Here is an 8,555-nt window from a genome sequence, read left to right as displayed (position 1 = left end):
TACCCTTGTTTATGGCAGCTCTCCTTCGGCCAAACTCATCAGTTAATATTGGACACTATTCGCCTGTTCCTCTTCATTTTTGCCCATTGTTTGTACTTTCAAGCTTTCAGTTTGCTTTCTGATTTTTTTTCTTTTGGATCTTCTGATTATGTTCATCTCTTCCAAGTCTTGTATTTTATGTGTGTTTATTACTTAAACCAAACTCTACAAACTCTCCATGCTGGGTTCTGACATCCATCTGTTTCCTGGTCCAGAAACACAATCCTGGAAATGAAGTTGGAATTTCCCAGCTATAATTACTTTAAGATCCAAAGTCAAGCTTTTTTAAGCCTTTTAAAGTCACTTATACGACAGTATATGATGAAATAATGTCTTTTTCACTATGTGGGTGTTCCTGGTTATGAAATGGTGCCCATGCATATTTTTAATCTGGAAAATTCTGCCAAACCTTACCTGCTACTCTACTGCCACATCATCCAGATCTACCTCTGCCAATCTTTTTCTCCTCTCCAGGTTTCCTTAGCAGCCAATAGCAATAACAATTCTCCTTTATAAGCCTAATCACCACTGTGAAATGTGTCTGCCTTATTAGTATTTATTAATACATACTAACCTCCTCTTTGTCTCCTTGGAAGTCTCTCCAGGCTAAAATGTTGTCGTTTTTCAAACCATTAAGAATGATACCTGCCTTCAATGCAAAACCATCTCTCCATATTTGGGTGCCACCCATTTCAAGACGTTGTCATATTAATGCAGTTCTGAAGAATGAACAAATATGAGACTTTCCGAGATCCGAAAAATTTCAGAGTTTGGGAGCAGAGCTTTCTTCCACTCTGCTCCCAAACTCTAAAATTCACTCTCTCTTGATATTAGTAATACTGATACTTCACCTATGTTTAAACAAGACTAAAAATGTATCTCTTCAAGTTTTTATTTCTTCTCAATGTGTAGATACATGTGTAATGTAAATTTCTTTATTTTGAATGGAAGTAGAATAATTTTATGTGCACCGTTAACTGTATACCCATGATTTGAGCTTAGATCTCGCTTGTTGATTTGTTGTCCTAAAACAGCCAGTTTCACCTCTGATTGCAGACATCATAGGACAGTCCAAAAGTTAATTGATTAAATAGCAAAGATAAAACTGAATTTCATTACACAACATTAATTTGTAAACATTACTTCAATCCCTCGAGTGGGGATTAAATGTAAAGTTATAGCATAATACTGAAGAGTAGGAGATGCCGCTGCTTAAACAACAACAAACCCAGACAAAGCGGACAGCGCTGTGAGGATCACATTCTTTGATTTCTCCAGTGCATTTAACACGATTCAGTCCAACTTACTATGAGAGAAACTCTAGGAGACCAAGGTAGAGCCATCAATAATTGCCTGAATCAAAGACGACCTGATAAACAGACCACAGTTTGTCAGACTGAAGAGTCAACAGTCTAATCCAGTAGTCAGCAGCACAGGAGCATCACAAGGTATAGCACTCCCAACAATTCCTTTTTACTGTGTACACCACTGATTTCCAGTACCAGACACAGTCCTGTCACCGGCAGAAATGCTTGGAAGACTCTGTGGTCATTGGGTGCATCAAAAATGGACAAGAAGCTGAGTACAGAGGGCAGGTACTGTTTGTGGTGTGGTGTAGAAACAGTTATCTGATCATGAATGTTAAGAAAAAAGGAGTATGATTGTGGATGCCAGAAGAAACGGGAAAAAGTTAAATTATATTAACATCATGGGAAAAGAAATGGAGGTGATGGAGTAGTATAAATACCTTGGTGTTCATCTGACAGACTCGACTGTAGACGCAACTGCGAGTTTATGTTTTTCTTTAGTATTTCACTTCACTACAACATGAAGCTCACCTGCCAGTTTCAATGCAGCCACTACTCAAGTCAATGATCAATGCAATTTAAAACAGATTTAACAAACCAGTAGTAGGAGAGAACTTTGGGATTGTGCTTTTTTACTATAAGTAAGATGAAGTATAATAAAGCACCTTAAAGTTAAACTTCAGTAATATATATGCTGTTTTTCCATTTCATTCATTGTTTTTTTTTTATTGTTTCCCTTTTCTAAAAAAGGGTTTTGTCCAAGAAAACTAGACACAAATTACTTTTTATTTCTCATTCACTATCTGTACTGGCTTCAATCCCCAAATTGCATACTTATGATATATTGTCTTCCTAAAGTAATTTGTCAGAAAAAATATAAAAATTTTGCCATTGAGTGAGACATGAAATGCTAGTTTCTGAATGTTTAATGTTAATATAAACTATGCTTAATTCTGATAGAGATATAGCAAATAACTTATTTTCTTTATATGATCATACATAACCTTTGTGTTTTAGTGAATATATCAAACTAGAATACCAGTCAATTTTTACAGTATCAACTCCTTTTAATGCAAATTAATGCAACTGTAGGTCCTGCACATCACAAACACACTCAATAAATTTATCCATAATCATCATAATTGGTAGAGTAATATCATTTAAAATGCCAAAAATGGCAACTGTGGGCCTTCTTAGCACTAACACTATATATATTATCATTACTTTTATATAAGATTATGAGTAACAATAATAAAAAGTTGAAATATGGAAGATTTGAAAATAATTTTTAGATAAATAGGGGTGAAGTCTAAAAGATGCAAAGAATCATTCAAAAAAGTAAATCTTGTTAAGCTATCTTGTACAGTATGCAATGATTTAGCTTCATAGAAAGGAATTGAGTTCATGGGTTATGTGTTGGAGGTGAGTCTCTGAGTTAAATTCAGGGACGTTGGCAATAATTGCATAACCTGGATCTTCTAACAGCTGTTTAAGAATCCTTGATAAGCTGGCAGACGAAAATCCCAGTGTTCTTGACCAAAACCTGGTTCTCAACAATGAAGAGCTTTGTCATGTCTGTAACAGAAAGAGCATTAAAAGTCAGACCTAAAAGTTAAAAGGATATAATTTAAAGAAAATAAATAATCTTCCAATAGTTTTTTTTTTTTTTTTTCGGGGGGGGGGCTGACCTGCAGAAACATATTCAAAATAATAAATAAAGGAGCAAGAAAGCAAACAGAAGCCTTGAGTCAATATTTCTGTATCATGTCTAAAACCATCAGAATCTTTCTAAGATTATAAGTTTGCAAAACATCTTTATTACATCTTTTTTCAACTCTAAATGAGGCTTCATATGATAAGTTATCTCGCCCAAGCCTTACTTTCATTGTGAAAGGTGACTAGTGACACCAGACAGTCACTAGTAATTTTTTACACAAGTGTAAGCTGCACGATTTTTTGCTTAAAAGCTGATTTTCACAGAATGAAGCACCTAAGCATATAATTGACATTATACATGTGTTCAGCTGAACTAAGTGTACATTGACCTTATTATGAGTTGCCTGATGCTTTTGCACTGAACTTATCAGTTTTTCGCCCAAATAAGAATAACTAAATAACTAGTTTATCGTTTTATGTACAAGCAAATTCTGTGATTAACCAGTGATTAACCAAATTCAAAATATATTATGATAATTTAACCATGTTTTTCAATAATGGTATAATAGACGATGTTCTTTTTCCACTTGGATCATCAAAATAAGACATAGACATTCCTTCTTGGGAGCGGGTACAGGGTTGTGCATGTGTATTTTTCTCTAAATTGAAGTGGGCAGGTCTTTTCAAAATATTTGCGAAAATCCTCCACTATACCTTTAAGCCCATATTCTTGTATTGAATGGGTTACATTTTCTGTAATATTCTAATTTATTGAATGCAACTATTATACAATGTACTTTACTCTAAGAACCTACATTGTGAAAGTGTCAGTAACACCTGAAATAATTTACCCTGTGGGTAAGGTATAAGTATAAAGGGTAGTGTTGATAGTGTGGTAGTGTGGTTAGAGCAGTGCACTTGTACAAGTACCCGGTTCATCCCCACATCCTGCAGTCTTGGTTCCTGAGCAAAAACTCCTGATTGCTCCCCGGGGGCCACACAATGGCAGCCCACTGCTTCCAAAGGGGACGGGTCAGAATACAGAGAACGACTATCCCCACTGTGGAACAATAAAGGGATTTACATTTAATATAATTAGATTTCATTTAATCATTCAGTTGACTGTCATACATTGTTATTCTAAGCCTTATCTAATTTTGATTATTTCTGATTGTAATTTTTCTAAAATCTTCTCTTAGGTTTCTCTCAAACCTCTTCTTCTCAAAGCCTTTCTTTTTAAACAATAACACAGCAGCTCTGATAACTATACTGAATTCAAGACAAACAAAACCAGCAAAAGGGCAAAAAAAAAAAAAAAAGGACAAACCCTCTGTTAAGGTTCTGAAAAAGTTCTATTCAAAACAGAATGCCAAAGAGGGAAATACAATCCATGGCTTGTTTTCTTTCGGTCAATTGTGAGAGTGAACGCTGAGATTTGGTGTCAGTCTGGGCGTGCCAGCTCACAGCCTCCACACCCTTAACTGCCCTGACCCCACATGGAAACCACCACTTCCTCCCACATTTATCTCACTTCTTTTGGTTTTATTTCTCATGAGCTCTCTTTTGAAAAACTAATTTGTCAACTCGTGTATCAGTTTATCAAGCCTTTTGAAACTAAAATAACTGAAACAAGTGCTGCTCTGTAATTTCTTATTTTAGAAAAACAGAAGAATTGCAGGAACAACAGTCTGTTGAAGATGAGAAGTTTCAAAGCTATGCCTTTTTTTAACACAGACAAAGCAGCTAAATTATTTTTTTTCTGCAGGGGGTGGGTTCCTACAGTTGCTCATTACTTTTTTTCTCTCTTTCTTCAGCAGTAGGGTGCATGGCATAAATCACAGTTTGTTTTAAGCCTGAGGGAGCCTGTAACCAAAACAACGTTTTGCAGACTGGGTTGAATGAGTCAGGGACGACTCTGCCGAAGTTCTTCTCCTGCAGGAGGCAGTAACTGTGGTGTGATGGAAGATGACGAGCTCATGGTTCAGCCAAGTCTCACTAAGGTGTCTGTTGAATGACGCGGAGACATTCATTTTCACCTCAGGGTGTTCATTTTCTGTGTGTCAGTGATGGTTTTAAAAAAAACTCCCTGAAAAGTGATATGCAGAGTCTTTCTGCCCTGCTATAGAAACAAGAAGAGAAGTGGAGAAGATATAGGTGAAGAGAATGAGATGTTTTCTTTTTTGTTGGTGATTGACAGATCTAAACACGCCATCAGAGATAATCACTGAGGAGCTATAAAGTGTACATTTTACACACAAGTATAATTGCAGTGAAATTCTTACAATGTTTTTTTATTTAACATAAGCCAGCCAGCAATCAGCTTCTGCTATAAATAACATGACTAATCAACCTAATCAGCACTTACACTTCTGGAGGGCAGGAAACTTGATTTTTCAACTTTGTTTCTCTCTATGTCAGCTGAACAACTGTCAAAGCATTTTACCCCTCCTTAATTTCCTCTCAAAATGGACATGTGATTGAAAAAGCAGGTATGGGGAACATTTTGCACACACAGCCAATTATTGATGATCATTACTGCCCTCATCTTCTTTTTTTTACTCTAATTTAACATTGAGGGGATATTGCTTTACATGTGAAGCCTAAAAGCCTTCAGGTGTAATTGTTCCCAGACAAAAATGAAATAAGCACAATGACATCTTTGAGAATGCACACAACATGCGTTGAGTGGTTTTTGTGGTGTGTGACCCGGCATTGATACATGTTTAAACAAAACATTTCATCAGACGTAGGAATGTTGTAATGAGAATATCACAATGCACATAAACTGAATTGTCTGTGCAATGGGGAAAAAAGCTGTATAGTTTTAGGGGGATTTCCATGTTTTTCCTTTAGATCTGAAATATTGTTTTCAGGCAGCTCCATATATGGTGGCCTAAGGGAGCCCATGTGCAAACATGCAAAGGTGTAATTATGATAAATAAAAAGTATATTTCCAGAAACCTGACAAAAAACAGAAAACAATTTTCCTTCACAGACAGAGACGTGTAAGAAAAAAAAATCTGTTTTGCCTGACTTTTTTTTATTGTAGCTGTAACTGATGAAGTTAGAGAAAAAGAAATGTCTCAGAGTTTTGCCCACAAACTTCCCTGGCATTATATTGCAAATGTTTTGAAAAAAAGAGGAAACTTTTTAGCTTTAGTCTATCAGTATAGTTAACTCTTCATAAAAAAAGAAAAGAAAATAACAAAAAAGAGACAGTATTATCCATACCCAGGTATTAGTTTATGCTCCATTGCATGTCTAATTGGTCAGTGAGAAATACATCAACAGTGCTATCGAAGGAAAATACCAGCAGAGCATTTTCTTTTATTTGAAGTTAAATATTTTTATTTAAAGTAGTGTTAAACTGTCATGACAATCCAAAAGTTCAAGTAGTATTTAACCTAATTTAACTTAAACATGAAAGTTATCTTATAGATATAATGATGTTTTTTTGTCCTGTAGCTGTTGTTTTTATCATCTTTTAAAAAAAAATCTTTTTTTAAATGTTAATACTGTACAAACTCTGCTTAGTTGTAACATGTAAATCTGTCTTCAGTGTTACAATGTTGAATATGCTGATATGTTGATATACCTCATCTGATTCTTGAATAAAAGAAAAGTAACTTTATTTGTTCATGTTAAATAAATGAGAAAGTTGTTGATGCTTCGAGTGGGAAATTCCAGAATTATTAATGAGTGCCATTAAGAAAATGAGAACCATAGATTTGCTATTATTATAATTAACATTACAAACTAAAACAAAGAGATACATATAAAAAAAAAAAATAACATCTTTTTCCAAAACTTCATCTTGAATCTGAACACGGGGTTTGCTGATAGACATCCAACATCTGATGGACATCCAAAATCTGATGGACATCCAACATCTGATGGACATCAATAAATGTTGCCTCTATGTACAAATAAAAAAAAAAAATTCATTATTTAAGGCTGTGCATGTCTTGATTGAGCTATACAGTATCTTTGCAAACATACAACTCTCCTGGAAAAACAAAAAAAATGACAAGTCTCAAGAAAAACAGGTAGAGCTGAGTTAGAAACATCAATAGTGAGTTAGTTAGAGGGTATATACAGTACTATTTCATGATGGATTTTAGGATTTTCAAAGAACTGTAATTGGGTTTAAAGCTTTTATTGGCTTTGTTATACCATAGGGTTGCTGTGATTTCAGCCATCCTTACCTAAATAAAAGGCAGCTGAACTAAGCTGGCTTTCAATTTAAAGGACCACCTCAAAGCGAATAGAATATAAACTTCTATGCGTAAACAAAAAAAGTAAACGTTTACTGCAGAGGACTGCTCATGTCTTACAAATTATATATTTCACAAAGATCCGATAAATGTGTCATGACTTACGAAACAGACAAAAAGAGGAGGCAGCTGCACGTTTATGAGGCTTATTAAAATTGCTCTGCTGCGGTAATGTCATGTTGACTTCACTGTGAAGCATGCTTTTGTCTGAAAAAACAAGACATGTTTATTTAGCGGAATGCCACAGTCTGACCCCAGACAGGAACCAAAGGAGGACATTTGGCTGCTCAAACATCACCACAGACAAAACATCTCATGCAGCAAAAGGATTGCAGTGTTTTTTGTCACTTCACAGAGCCACATAAATCCTGCGTTCAAACATGACTGTCTCTGTTAACACACTGTGACAGCTATGATAAAGGTAGGTCAGCATCCAGGAATCAGAGTAAGCTCTCATTATCTGCACTTGGTCTCAAATTGCTGTTGGGAAGTTATTTATCAGTGACATAGGAAAAAATGGTTGACTTCAACACGCAACAATAACAAAAAAGAACATACTGTCATCTAGATGTAGGTTTTTGACCATACTGCAATTCTTTTCACTTTATAAGCTGAATGTAAAGTGACAGAAAAAGGCAGAGGGGCGACCTGAGGAGTCAACAAATCGTTTCTATGGGCGTGTCCGAACGTCATCCCTAACCCCTAAATCCCTCAATCACTATATAGAGCATGGACTATATAGTGGAGTTTATAGTAAACTCAGTTAACTGACCATTCGGACAGATGATCACTGCTTTTCAAGGTGCTTATGGGAAATTTTGAGTTCATTACTTTTTCATCCACTGGGCGATATAATGGCCTATACAGTGATTAGGGCAGACGTTCAGACACAGCCTCTGTCATATATTTGTTCTGCCCAGCCAGAACAAGCCTGACTCCAATCTGCACCAGTGGAGTTGATGTGGGTAATTTGATATGTTAGAAAATTGGCTTGGGCTGCTCAGTGGCACAGTTGTTAGCACTGCTGCCTTGCCGCAAGAAGGTCCTGGCTGCGATTCCCGGTCCGGGGTCTTTCTGCATGGAGTTTGCATGTTCTCCCTGAGCATGTGTAGGTTCTCTCCAGGTACTCTGGCTTCCTCCCACAGTCCAAAAACATGACTGTTAGGTTAATTGGCTTCTCTAAATTCTCCATAGGTGTATGTGTGAATGGTTGTTTGTCTCTGTGTTGCCCTGCGATTGACTAGTGACCTGTCCAGGGTGTACCCCGCCTGTCGCTCAT

This window comes from Cyprinodon variegatus, unplaced genomic scaffold (assembly GCF_000732505.1).
Source record: "Cyprinodon variegatus isolate N-32 unplaced genomic scaffold, C_variegatus-1.0 Scaffold1106, whole genome shotgun sequence".
NCBI classification, from domain to species: Eukaryota; Metazoa; Chordata; class Actinopteri; order Cyprinodontiformes; family Cyprinodontidae; genus Cyprinodon; species Cyprinodon variegatus.
This window is presented reverse-complemented; position numbering follows the sequence as displayed.